Source organism: Chrysemys picta, chromosome 14 (genome assembly GCF_011386835.1).
Source record: "Chrysemys picta bellii isolate R12L10 chromosome 14, ASM1138683v2, whole genome shotgun sequence".
Lineage (NCBI taxonomy): Eukaryota > Metazoa > Chordata > Testudines > Emydidae > Chrysemys > Chrysemys picta.
The window spans coordinates 24,008,698-24,022,986 of NC_088804.1; the positions used below are offsets into that span (position 1 = coordinate 24,008,698).

General features: G+C 43.3%; 1 long non-coding RNA gene across 2 annotated transcripts in view; it reads right to left on the minus strand.

The window, feature by feature from the left end:
* LOC101944715 (uncharacterized) overlaps positions 1-14,289 on the minus strand; it is a 212,046-nt gene that overhangs the window by 33,528 nt on the left and 164,229 nt on the right. The window lies entirely within an intron of this gene.

The window sequence follows — 14,289 nt, forward strand, 5'->3', positions numbered from 1 at the left end:
ACAGATGAATTTTCAAGGCTGAAGGACCATAGTGAGACAGTTGACACAGGGAGGGAATGACTTCTCAGGTCCTCACGATTCAAATCATAAATGTTTTAAATAAAGGTTAGCCAGGAAAATGGAAATATGTGGAAAGCTCTGGCAAATTCTTCAGAATTTTTTCCCTGAAATTCTCAAACTCTCTGGAACAGTCAAATAAAAATCTCACTCCATCACTAGTTTTGTAGGAATATTTATGAAGAATAGATAAGGAAACATCGAAGTATGAGAACAAAGTAGACCACAAGGAATTCTACAGGGCAAAAAGTATTGTCTCTGCTTAACTTAATTATGGATGTAGTATGATCATTGACTAGTTAATTCAAAGAGTTGTCAATATGGCATAAAACTAGAGCTGGTCAAGAATTTTCCAAAGAAACATTTGTCAGAAAATTCCAAGTCATCAAAAGCAAAATGTTTCCCAGAAGCATTATCTTTTTCAGCAAACTTCCATGAAAAATGGGCAAGTTTCCATTGGACCAGCCTGGCTTCCTGCCACCTCGCCTCACAGGTTGCTGGGGGAGCCTGGGCTCCCATGGTCTGTGGCTTTGCAGACTGCCTCAGAAGTGGGGGCTTTCAGCTCGCTCCTATTGAGCTCTGGCTCTAGCAGGGTCTAAGATCTCAGCTTCGCTGCAGAGAGCATTAAAGCCCTGAAAACTGAGGCTCAAGACAAGGCATTCAGGGTTTCCAGGCTCCCTGCTGCACAGCCAGAAGTCTGGCAACCCTGTGATCCTCAGTTGGAGCCACGGCTCTCAGGACTTCTAGACCCTTGCTGTGCAGTGAGCAACTCCCTGACTCTGGGAGACTTTCCAGGCTATCCCCGATGCCTCAGAAGCAGCCAGGGGAGCCCCATGGAGTTGGTGGCAGGACGTGAGGCATCCTCCAGGGTTGAGGCAGCTGGCTTCTGTGTTTCATTTCAAAACCATCAGCAACATCATTACATACAGCCTAGAACAAGGAGCAGGGTCTGCACCACAAAAGGTCCACACAGGGGCTCCGGTAAACACCTGGAATGGGGGTAGACTGCTGTTGATGATCTTCATGTAGTCAGGAGTTTGGGGATCCAGCAAACACCATGGCATTTTAGAGCAGCTGCTACTCTTCAAGCAGCCAGAAAGGAAGAGGTGCTCTGGCTGACTCTGCTGCAGTTAGTTTAGCCAGGGCCTCAGTGCACTGCTACTTCAATTTGGGTGGGCTGAGGTCTGAGAAGGGAAGCCTCAGCCACCATTCCAGCTGTAGAGTCTGTATGCATGGAGACTTCCTGCCATCCCAACAGAGAGCTATGAGTAGGGGAGTCCAGGTTGCTGCCACCACCCCAAGACTATGCACAGACTTGTGCTGGTGAGGGCCCTGTGCTTGGGAGACGTGTGTGTGTGTGTGTGTGTGTTCTTGAGAGATTGCCTTAGACCAGCTCTGAGAAGAGCATTGATTTGCCTCCTACAACACTTCAGAACATTTTCTCTCTTGCTTACCTTAAGGTTTATTCTCTTTGCTTGCCATGCCCCCTTCCAACAAGCATATTTCTCTTTCTGAACACACTTTCTTTTCTTTAATTGTAAATCTCACTTGTAGTATTTTAGGGTTACCATACGTCCTCTTTTTCCCGGACATGTCCGGCTTTTCAGCAATCAAACCCCCGTCCGGGGGAATTGCTGAAAAGCCACACATGTCCGGGAAAATGGCCGGCACTTCCTCTCCCCCTGTGGCTCTGCTCCACTCCTCCTCTCTCAGATTTACAGAGCCAAGCTGCCCGAGCAAGCGCTACTGGCTTCGGGCAGCTCCCCCCCCCCCGCCTCCGGACCCCGAGCCCCCAGCCAGGCACTTCTCCTACCCGGCTCCAGCTGAGCTGCTCCCACAGTGCAAGGTCCGGAGGCAGGGGGGGAGGCTGCCTGAAGCCGGTAACGCTGGCTCCTGCAGCTCTGCTCTGTAAGTCTGAGGGGGCGGAGCCGAGCAGCTCGGCTGGAGCTGGGGAAGGGACGTGTCCAGCCAGCTCTGGGTCCTGAGGTAGGGGAGGGCTGCCAGAAGCCAGCAGCTTGGCTCTTACAGTCTGAGCTGGCAGGAGCAGCTCAGCTGGAGCCCAGGTAGGAGAAGTGCCTGAAGCCGGTAGCACTAGGGCAGCTTGGCTCTTAAACAGAGCCGAAGAGTCAGGGAGCAGCAGCAGTCGCCAGAGCCTGCTCTAAGGTAAGCCAGGGATGCCAGCAAAGCTGGGAGTACCATGCGCCGCTGATTGCACAGGTGGGGGGCAGCGCTGGGGGAGCTGCTCCGGGGAGTCGCCAAAAAGCACTGACTGTGGTGGGGGAGGAGGGGAGGGCAGTGTGAAAAAGGCAGGAGTGTGCAGAGGGATCAGAGCTCTGGCTGCGATGGGCATCGGGCTGCCTTGCCTGCAAGTGGATCAGAGCTCCTGGGGCTGGGGTGTGCTGTATGGCACTCAGCTCCCCATTTGTGATGAGACACAGCAGTGTGGTGGATCACTGCGAAATACCTGCCCAATCAGAGCTGCGGGGGCAGGGCTTGCAGGGGCTGGCTCCGACAGCTCCCATTGGAGCTTTTCCCAGCCAATGGGAGCCTCTGAGCTTGGCTTGTGGCGGGCCCAGCACGTGGAGACCCTGGCTGCCCCTGATCCTAGGAGCAAACACAATGCCAAAACGAAAATACAAAGTTCACTACATATAAAGAATTACGTTTTAGAATTAAAGAATTAAATAGCTCAAAATGTCCGGGATTTTACCGGGCAGGGAGGAGAACTGGGTGCTCCAAGGCATCTGGGGAGCTGGGAAACAGAACAGTGTGAGCTGCGTGTCCTGACCGCTCCCAAAAACTGAGCGCCGGGGCAGATCCTCCACTGAGCAGCTTCATTAAAGTCATGGGAGTCTATACTAGTGGAGTGCCTGACTTTAGAATTGGTGCAGCTGTTTTGTGTGGCTGGGAGGGAGGAGGGGGAATGTGGGGTGCTCAGGGGAGGGGGCGGAGACTTTGGGGAAGGGGTTGGAATGGGGGCAGGGAAGGGGCGGAGTTGGGCGGGGCCGGGGGTGGGGAAAGGGGTGGGACCGGGGGAGGGGAAGGGGCGGAGTTGGGGCGGGGCCGGGGCCCCATGGAGTGTCCTCTTTTTTCAATGTTCAAATATGGTAACCCTAAGTATTTTCACTAGCAATGTATGCCAACAGTACATGCAAGAAGCTAATTCTTTTATTTTTATATGCTGTAAGACAGAGATTTAAATCATATGCCCAATTTACTGTCTTTTCTTGGTAATTTCACGCTAGGCTCCTGTGTGTGTTAAACAAAAGTTGGCAATGTTATTAATGCAGATGATGTGTAGATGACAATTTGATTTTTGCTTTGACTTTCCTATTTTGTATCCTTTTGCTTTGTATATGCCTAGAGTGCAATAAAAACACTTTAAAAATAAGTAAGTCATTTCAATGAACAGCGATGAAGTGCTTTAGACATGGACAAACTGACTTAGAAGTACGAACATTACAATCAATGGTCAAAATGGAATTTCAATACATCATTTAGATGAGGAGTTGTTCAAAATTTACATCCTTTTTGCTGCTATGTTAGTTTTAGCATATCTGGCTGCAGAGCAAATAAGACAGCATTGCAGCGTGAATGCAGCATTGCAGCTATTCTCTGCAACCAGAAAGGACAGGAACTTTTATTTGAAGAATCCCATTCTGTACTTATGTGTTTCTGTTACCCCTGCTTATGTCTGATAAGCACTGTTTACTCATGGTATCTACTCTCTCCTTTGGTGTGTTGCTGTGCTGTCTACCTACTAATCAGTTTTGGTCTCCATATCATAATATTCAGATAAATATCAAGAGCTGGATTATCTAACAAGATCCAGCCCCTTAGTGCCACGCAGGCAGTGAAAAGTGGTCAGAAACTGGCTGCAAATAGCCAGCAGACTATTCCTTTGGCACAAGGAAACAACCTATTTATGCTCCAAGCCCCACTGCTGACCCAGCACCCTCGTAGTGCAGAGGCTACGTCATGGCTAAGGACAGAGCACAGCAGAGCTCCCCTACATCTATCCTCTACTGGTGCAGGGTCGATGGAAGGCCCACGCACCAATGGTAGCTCTCATAGCTGCCTATCAGCAATTCTAAGTGACCGCAGGGTTAGGAATGAGCAAAAGAATTAGGGAGCTGGAACTAGATCACTGACACTCCCTGCTCTTTCCTACATCAAGAATCTGCCTTTGGATCATACCATCCTAGTTAGTTCTGCTACTGAGCACAAGTCTACACTACAGCACTACATCAGCGCAGCTGCGCCACTGTAGCAAGTCTGGTGAAGACACTATGCTGATGGGCGAGCACTCGCCCATCAGCATAATTACTCCACCTCTGCGAGAGGCGAAGCTATGTCAGCAGGAGACGCTCTCCAGCAGACATAGCGCCAGTGTGAACAGAGCTTAGGTCAATGTAACTTACGTTGCCCAGGGAGGTGTCTTTTTCCACACGTTTACATCTACTAAGTGGTAGTGTAGACCAGAAATAGCTTCGAATATTTTGAACAACATGTGACGGGTTAGAAAAAACAAAATCCTGATCAGCCAAATTCGGCTCTTAGGTATGTGCTCAACCTAAGACAGGGCGTGGGCTGACACTTTTTGACTGTCCATCTCCTGCTTTATCTGCCCTTCCATGACCACTGCAATTTGGCCCAATGTTTTTACATCATTCACTCTTACCTGTACTTCAGTATTAATCTAACACTTGTTAATGTGAAGCACAAATCTTTGGACATTTTGTACAATTCAATTTTTCGTATGTCTAATAATGCAGATGGGTTTTTTTTTATTTAAACCGGAATAATCTTGGCATTACTCACTTGCCATTATCTTTTCAACAGACTTTTATAATTAGCCCAGTTGTGTCAAGTTCTTTGTTGAAAACAAATCTAACGGCTCCACTGTTGTCTCTCTTCTTTGGCAGCGGAGGCTTTTGTTCTTCGCTTGCACTGTGTAATTCCACTACATCTTCTCATTTTTCTCTCCATAACCTAACAATTTGGAGTTGAGATAATATATTATGGAACACTTTGGCTAAGATCAGTGACTGAAAACAGCCTCTTATCATTGACAGAACACTTTTTTCCATTAACCGGCATAATTCTGGGCTCACTGGGAATAACGTTACAACTTAAGTTTGTAATCAAAGAGAAGACACCTACAGAGGTCATCCCACCCACTAAAAGCAAGCATTTGTTTGCCATTTGTTTGTTTATTTTTAATACTTTTTATACCTAGCCAAGTTCCTTGATTTACTACCAAGAATATATTTAATAGTGAAAGGCATACTAAGAAACTAAAGTTTACAAAGTCAAATTAAACTTAATGCAAAAAGATGTAACAAGGAAAAGAGAAAAAGAGTAAAGTTATGAATTTTAGTCAATGAGGGCAAAATGTATTTTTATAATTTAAATTTGCCTAACAAGAAATTTTTCTAAAAGACGAACAGACAGCCTGGGAAACTGAAGTCCTTCACTTAGACACCAAAAAGAGATGGCATAGGCAGCCCTAGGACTTGCTTATTACACTTGGTCTTTCCAAAAGAGAATGCAAAAACTGCTGGTACTCTATTAGAGCTCTGGCCACAATTCTAGAATTGCCAGGTGTTTCCCCAAAGGGGATTTGAGGTGAAACAGAACTATTTAATAATACTTAGTCCTGCCTTGAGTGCAGGGGACTGGACTAGATGACCTCTTGAGGTCCTTTCCAGTTCTATGATTCTATTTTTCCATTTATTTTGCCACTGTTAGGTTCAGAGCTCACATTCAATTAAATTTAATTGTGGTAGGTTTAGTCTTATTTTTTCAGATGTATGTGCACACTTGGAAGGATGGGGGGGCATCAATTCACATATGGAAGATTTTCTTAGCAAACACAGGAGCAAAAAAATTGGATATTCATGTATTTGTTTTATTCATTTATTTACAGAAGCTTAAACTTGGGGGGAGGGGGTATTCAATTAAAATTAAACCCTCCCTGCTCATGACTTTGAGCATTGATTTTTGTGTGCTCATTCAGCCCTTGCTATCTGTTCTGAGGCTTCTCACAAGGAATGCAAAAAATTGTGCTCATTGTGATAGTATTATATGTACACTGTCCATGAAAAACTAATACAGATTACCATACTCATTTCATAATGAAGAGTCATTAGATAACAATTACTTACCACATTTAGGACACCATTGTCCTAAAAGTGCAAGGTTTCACATTCTAATACCAATCTCCTAAATTTATTTTTGAAGCACCTTTATATAAATACTACCAATAGTATTTTAAAGTTCTCATAATATATTATACCTTGACGATGAGTTGATATTTTGTGTAATTTATTCCAATGTACAGAATTTATCTGGGCCTAAATGCTAATTTGTGGCCTTTTCTTCTTAGTTTCTTCTTCTTCTTTTGTCTTCTTGAATTCTTTCTTCGTCTTTTCTTTGTCCATCACTTTCACGTTTGTATCTATCCTGTTGCCTACAAAATGGCTCCACATTAGGTCTTATCAGTTGACTTCATTGAGAATTGTGGGTGCTCAGCACTTGGGAAAATCAGGCCCTGTGTCTTTAAGGTGCTATGCTCAGAATACTTTGTTTCATCGAGCTGAATTCCATTGTGTTGTGCTACTTATTAACAACATAACATCCTTAAGCAGAGTAAAAATGTGGATAAATTCTCCCTGTTCAAAATGTTTCCTGCAGCTCTATTTACACTATAATCCTCTTCTAATACACAAAACTACTAAAACCTTTCAAAGATTTCTTGCTTTCATTACAAAGTCCTTGACTGCATTCGTCTCAGTTTAAAATACTGCAGTGCTAAAACAAACCAAAAATTTCTTAAGGCAGCTTAAATGACAAAGTGTTAGCACCTTTACCACACATGAAATGAACACAACACTGAATTGGACACAGCTTTTAAAACAGATTTCAGTAAAGAATCGCCTTTTATTAAGCCAGCTTTATAGGAGAAATCTGGATTCAATTTAAAATGTAATTAAAAAGTTGACAAGACATACATTTTATGGCAATCAGCATTGCTTCTCACTTTGACTTTGGGTGTTGGATTGTGGGATTTTGTGGGGGTTTTGGTTCTGTGGGCTTTGATTTGTTTTTACTCAGTAGTTAAAATCCAGTCATTTCATCAGTTAATGGAAATGTTTGTATCACATTTACAGAATTCATAATCTTGTCACTTTATCCATGTACATCAATAGCATTGTACAGCAGTCTAATATTTTTTTTTAAATAGCACGTTCTCTTAAACAGCAGCACTTTTCACAATGGCTGCAATCTTGATTCAAATGGTTTGGGATGATGTATTTATAAAACACAGCTATACAAAAGTCATTGTATAATATACGGGTATTTTCTTTCATTGAAATGCTCCTCTTAGAAATACTTTATGAAGGCTTTAAAGTAACCTTCTACATTTCGTTTTGATAAAGGAAAAAGAAAGAAAATTTTCACATTGTGGATTCAGTCAGGCGGAGGACATGACTTGTGTAATCCTAATAAATCAGAGCATTCCCGTGTGGCAGAAGCAACAGGGGAATAGTGTAAGAGCAGTGCTGCATGTTGACCTAAGCAAGAGCTTATCGAGAAATGATGTCCTCTTAAACAGACTCCTGTAGAGATGTTCTGCATTTCCTCTGACAAATTGTAAGTGCCCCTGACTGGAACATTCCTAACAAAATAGGGCTGATTTAGCAATGCACAAACTGCCCATTATCTTACTGCATAAAAAGGCCATTTAAAGCAAAGCCTTAGGACACTGGCCCATTGGAAAGAGTACATCTGAAAAATTACCCCCATCTGGTGCCACCAAAGCTGTTGACTACCCTCGGGAAAATACCTCATTTATGAGACAGACAAATGTTCACTCTAATCGGTTAAAAATTGCCATTTTTCTTACACAACTTTTATAACACTTCAAATCAAACATATTTAGCTTTTAAAAAAAACTGAAATACCATATATCTGATATTGCCACTTGTATCAGTTTTCAGCTACCATTGGCTTCCTCTGTCTCTCATGTTATGTCCAAGTGCAATTAAAAAGCACACCCCTCTGAAACAATGCCTGAAAGATTAAACAATCTATTTTAACAAACTGTTCCTCTCTGTAAACTTTGCATGCCAAGATTACAACCTGTCATTATCTTCCCAAGAGACAGAGTACCTTTTTAAAAAGTATCTCTAATGAGATCTACAAATCTATGTTCAAGACAGCTTACTTTATTGTGTTTATAAAGATAAAAATATTTTAAATAGGTTATGGCTCTTGGGACTGATAGAAACACAACGAGGGGTAAGGTCATTCTGAAATGTTAATAAAAGTTTTCATAAAATATGATAGCTCTCAAAGAGTAATGTTTGGGTGTAAAAAATAACTATAAAAGTATATTTTCTGCTGTGGTAAACACACAGTTTTTCTGTGTCTAGTTGATCCTCCAAATTCGTCATTTAGTATGTTGGTGGACACTTCCAGCTGTTTGACTACCCATCTGGGATTATATTACTATTAGTTGATGCAGCATATTTTCCTGAGCTTCACCCATTACGTTACAAGTTTCTTTAGAAGAGAAGCACACTACATTGCTTTGGCCATTATATTAATACATTACTTCTCATTTTAATGGTCAATCTGTCTGCCAAGGAGTGACATCCACAAAAAGTGAATGTACAGTTATCCTAATCGGATAGGAGGGTATTCTGTTAAAAACCATAAAGAATTATGCCTTTTTTTCCTGGTGCCATAGCTTCTTAGATAAGAAACTGCAGAAACCATAGGAGCAACTAGTGAAATCTAGAGGCTAAGTCTTTCCAAGTTAAAGCCACTTATTTGTTTTATTTCCTATTCTCCAAACCTCGGGTTTTATTGTTCAGTACTTTTATTCAACAAGCCCAAAGGAATTGCATTTTTCCTAGCAGTATTTCCTAGACTACAAGTCAAATGAAGAGAATGAAATAACCTTCAGATATTGGAATGCAGTGTTTATACATAATGCAAGAGAGTATGCTGATGTATCCCAAAGTATGCCCACCTTTTTAAAAAGAAGAGACAGAGAATAAAGAAAATAGGCATCTGTGGAGAAAACGCCATCAGTTGCAGGTATCAGCACTTCTATGTATATATAAATATACAGGCATGCACATTTGTCCATGGGATGCTGTTTCTTTCTTTTTAAAATTTGTTCCTAACAATGTAAAGTTTTTTTTAAATTAATTCTATTTCTTTGTAATACAAGGCCTTAATGTTGTAAACACTAAACCCAATTGGATGACAACAGTGTAAATGAGGACACAATTTGGGCATTACCAATTGAAATCTTGTGACCCTCCTGTATAGAAGGGAAGAAAAACTTTCAAAAACACAGAAGTTATTCGGTATACAGAAACTTCTCTTCAGTTCACAACAGAGCAAAAGCTGTATTAACCCATGGCAAAAAGGATGTTTTCCAATCAAACCGAAGAGTCGTTAGAGTAACACCATGTAATGGGGTGCACTCACCTCATGCGAGCGCCCCCTGGTCGAGTGTGTGCCTGCAGTTTTTCCTCTGTTCATGGTGCCCCCCAGTCAGCCACTGCACTTGTCAGGCAGCTCTTGTGCATGTGCATACGAACAAACCCCTTCTGGGGTGCACAGTTCAAAATGTCACCAATGTCCTGCAGCCCTCCCTGGACTCAGTCTTTAACAATCCAACAGGGCCTGTCGGAGTACTCTCTCCGTTGGAGTCAACTGCAGCCCTCCCTGGGCTCAGACACTTAATTAGCTCAACAGGAGCCAACTGCAGCACCCCCTCAGTTGGTGCAGCTTTCTGTAGCCCTCCTTGGACTGGATCTTTAACCTGCCCAACAGGGCCCATCACGGTACCCTTGCTTGGTCTGGCTAGGTTGCAAGGTTCCTACTCTAGTAGTAAACAGTGCCCCAATGGCTTCTTCCCTGGGGACTTCTTGCATCTACTTGGGTCCTCAGTGGCACCAGCCTTCCTGCTGAGTCACCCCGCTTGGACTCATTTGGACTTAGTTCGCTGACCACAACTCCCTGCTGAGTCAGTCCCAGTGTGGCCCCCTTCCCTGGGCTGCCACAATTCTAATTCCCTTTCTTAGAGTGTAGCCACTTCCCCCAGTGAGTTTTGGAGGTAGGGGCAACCTGGTCACACCCTCTGCTCCAGGACCCAATCCAGGGACCCTTTAAGTATAGCAGCCTCATGCTGCGTCCCTTTACTGATTGCTGCTCTACGTTTTCCTCATAGCCGGTTTTACTCGAGTCCCCGCAGCCAGCCAGAAGCTCCCCCTGCCGGTAACTACCTGCTTAGTCACAGCAGTCAGCCAAGAGCTATTCTCAGGCTCCCCCGATTCTGCCAGCAATTGATCTGTCCTGGGCTTTCAGCCCCTGCGGCCAACCAGGAGCACCTCTTGTTTCTGTGGTTCCTGCCAGCAGACTGAACTCATTCTGGCCCTGCAGGTCCTTTCATACGAGCCTGCTGGGCCTAGATTGGCTGCTCCCTACAGCCCTCCCTGCTGCCCTTTTCTGGGCTGGTGTGTGGCAGCACTGCAAGGCCTCCAGCAGGGGGTATCAGGGCCTAGTCCACCCCATCACACTCCAATATTTCAATCCCAAGGCTCTCTTCAGAAACAACTGGCAAAGAAAGTAAAGTTTGTGCCAACAAGCAAGAGCTAGATGCCCAAATCTGCAGTCCTTCCTCATGGCAGCATGCATTTCAGTTTAGCTGCAGCTCTCATTTGAGAGCAGCAGGAGTGTTGTTGCAACAGTTGGAAAATTATTCCAACTCAATACTCACATTTTTCTTTAATAGTTTCTGAAGAAGACTTCTTAGTCTAAACATTATTGGCATATTTTCTATTTTCAGAGTGATGAAGAACTATGTACTTTGCACACAAATATTTTTGTTTAGATTGAAGAACCGAGGAGAAACAGACTTATTTTCAGCTTCCTCTCCCCCAAAATGTGCCCTGCCAACTGCCAGTGATTACTTCCTTGCTGCCCATTCCACAATAAAAAAGCCTTCTACTGTAGCTCAAATTGACTTCTACTCACCCTGTGCATATCACTCCGAACTGACTACAGTATTCCTGTTTATCCAAACCCCCATTATCCAAATCTCCACATTATTCAAATCTCTTCCTTGTCTCGCAGTGTGATACAGAAGATATGTGCCCTCTGCCACATGTATTTCATGCTGGGGGACAAGGAAGGGATTCAGATAAATGCGGAGGTTCGGATAATAAAGCAGAGACCCCAGACAGGACTGTAAGGAGGAAGATGAGCCCCTGGTCACAGGGGAGGCCACCCCCCTTGTTAAGTAGACTCTGCATGGCCATCATGCCCCTTCTTCCCAGCTAGGAAGCCACTTGCCCGAACCATATATGCCCTTTTAAGCCCAGAGTTATCATGACAACATATTTGAATTACTGGACTGAAAAGACAGTTGCCACGTTCTTTCTGTGTGCACTCCTGCTCAATGGAACTCACTGTTCTTCCCAGTAGTGACCTTGAAAATTGTGTCCTATCGAAAGACACAATTTTTTCACAAAGAACCTGTAGATATTTGATTGGTTATGACGTTTTTTCTTTTTTTTTTTCTTTTTTTAAATTCTTCACTCTGAGAGGACAGGAAAGGAAGCATTGTGGATTCTCCTGCAAATCAAGAAGTGTTCCCAACAGGAAATCAACTTTTTAGTGGAATTTAAATGCCGTATTTCAGTAGCAAAGAACTTTCTGCAGCACCTCGCATGCAGCTCTGATTCTCAAATCTACACCTTTTCGTGCTCAGTCTGACACTGCTATAAGAGTTCACAGAGATTGCCCAACTTCTTCCATGGCCCAGAGAACTAGTGCCTCATGGAGAGCGCCTGAGCCTAAATGCAGCATACTGTGGATTAATCAAATCTCTCTGAAGTATAGAGGAGACTCTAAATCTGAAACCTTTCTGACCTGTTCTTGCTGTACCCAGCATTGTTGCGACAGCTGAACCCTGCAGTCCCCTCTGTGTATCTCCCCAGAGGCAGTTAAATAACCTGAGAGGGACGGGACACAATATGAATATCACTCAGAGTAAATCTCCTTTGTATCGTCCTGTGAACCGGCAGAGTTACTGCTGTCATAGCCAGGTATATTTTTTGTGTTACCCTTCATTCAAGCTAACAGACTAGCCTTGAATGCCCATTTTCCTGCATTTCCCATAAACATCTCTACACTTTATTCCAGGATGCTCGCTAGCTATGGAATGTCCTTTGCAGTGACTGTGTGGTAAATCTGGGCTTCCAAAAAAAAGTTGGGCCAATCTGGGTGAATTTCTATGGTTCAGGTTTATGGCAATGACAGAAACTCAGAAGAAAAAGATCAAAGAGCAGGTGACAGCCTTTCTTCTCCTCACCCAGGAACTAGTGAATTAAACCATGCTGCTATTTGCCATCTACTGACACAGCAAGTGATACCTCCAATGATTGATGTCAGTAAAAGCATTTCCTCTAATCACTGCTGTATCAGCTTCTGTTGTGCTATCATGCTTCAAATTTGGTAAGGATATTGGCATGGGAGACACAAAGAGCCAAGCAGAGCTGAGGGGTCATCATCAGAGACTATGGGTCTCCAGGATGACCAAGAGCAGAGCGAAGTATGGGTTAAAAAAGTCAAACACAACCACAGAAAAGCTGAGTCAGTCAATAGGATGATGCCCACAAGCCTCGCAGACACAGAAATGGTCACAAACAGAGCAAAGGGAGTTTGCAGAGTTCCACCACCCCTCAATGGAGATGCCTCTTAGCTTCCCATTGCGTAAGTCTGACTGCTAGTTTTTAGTCCCCTCTCTAAGCTGTGTGCTAGCTCAGACAATTGCTGTTAAATGAGTGAGATAGAGCAGTGTACTGGCAAAATATACTACTATCCTATTGCCAAAGGACAGATGCAGAATCTGTATTACAAACAGGGTCACATACATAAGATTACACTGCGGCTGTAAAAAGACAGTCTTGCTGTGGTTGAGGTACACAGGTGCACTGCCCTAGCAAGAGCTTCTGGATATTTTGGTCCAGAGTCAGTCAGTATGTCTTAAGGTGCAGAAGGTTCTGAGAGGAAATGATAAACAGACCATGGGCTATACTCACAGCTCTGTCCAAAGAGCACTGTGCACAGCTGTGTAGTCAAATGTGGAAAGAGATGCTTTGCACCCTACCCCCATATATCCCTGAACTGGTACCAGGTGTAGCTTAAAGCAGCTTCAGGTCTGCCCTACATTACGCCAGTTGCTAAAAGCCCCCAAAAGGCTATTGTTGCAGCAAAATATTGATATAGCATAAGGATGCCCCAGCCACACACTGTTCCCCCTGGACATGGAGCCAGAATCAGAGAAGTACAGAAAGTTTGTCCTGACTGGATCCATTTGTTTTAGGGCAACTTTGCACTGGGAAGTTAGGGCAGCTTTGCACTAAAAGACACAAGAATTGGGCCCTAAGTCCAGTTTTAGCAACAGAGCACTCAGCCAATTAGCAATTATTTTAATGCTAAAAAGGAATTTTATGTTCTAGAACAAAATGGCATATTGGGATTTGGAATGGAACTGTAGTTTATTGAATGTTCAGCCCAAGGACTTGTAAATTGTAGGGGGGAAAAGCTGATGAAATAAAGTTACTTTTACATGTTGTGGGCAATTAATAAATTAACAGGATTTACTGGCTGAAACAGATCCACAAAAGTGTCTGGTGTCTTGCTTCATCCAATATTTACTAGTAAAGACTGACTAAAGGAAAATTATATTCTAATGTTGCTAGGGTGAGAGAACAGCTGTTTGATGTTCTGATTTATAAAAGAGGCCAAGAGAGTGTACTTATTGTGGAATGAATCGGTCTAAATTAGCATTTATTGTTTTATCCAACTCATGGCACAAATCCATGTGATTTAATAAATATAATAAATAGCTTGTGAGAATAACAAAGGGGGGTCATGGGCCAACCCTGTAGCACACAGACTGCCAGTAGCATTGGGGTAACAGTCATTAGAGAAAAAGAAAGTTAGAGTAGAATCCAATGCAGATATAATATAAATTGTTAGAAGAAACTTTCCTCTAAAACAGTAACACTCGGCACCTAGGAGAAGCGTCATCAGCTCTTGAAAAAACAACTGGCTGTCCAACAACACCACATTTTAATTTGTAATATTTAAACTGGTAATGAGGAAGGTGTTTTGTCTGAATTTCCATTTCTTTCAGGGCCT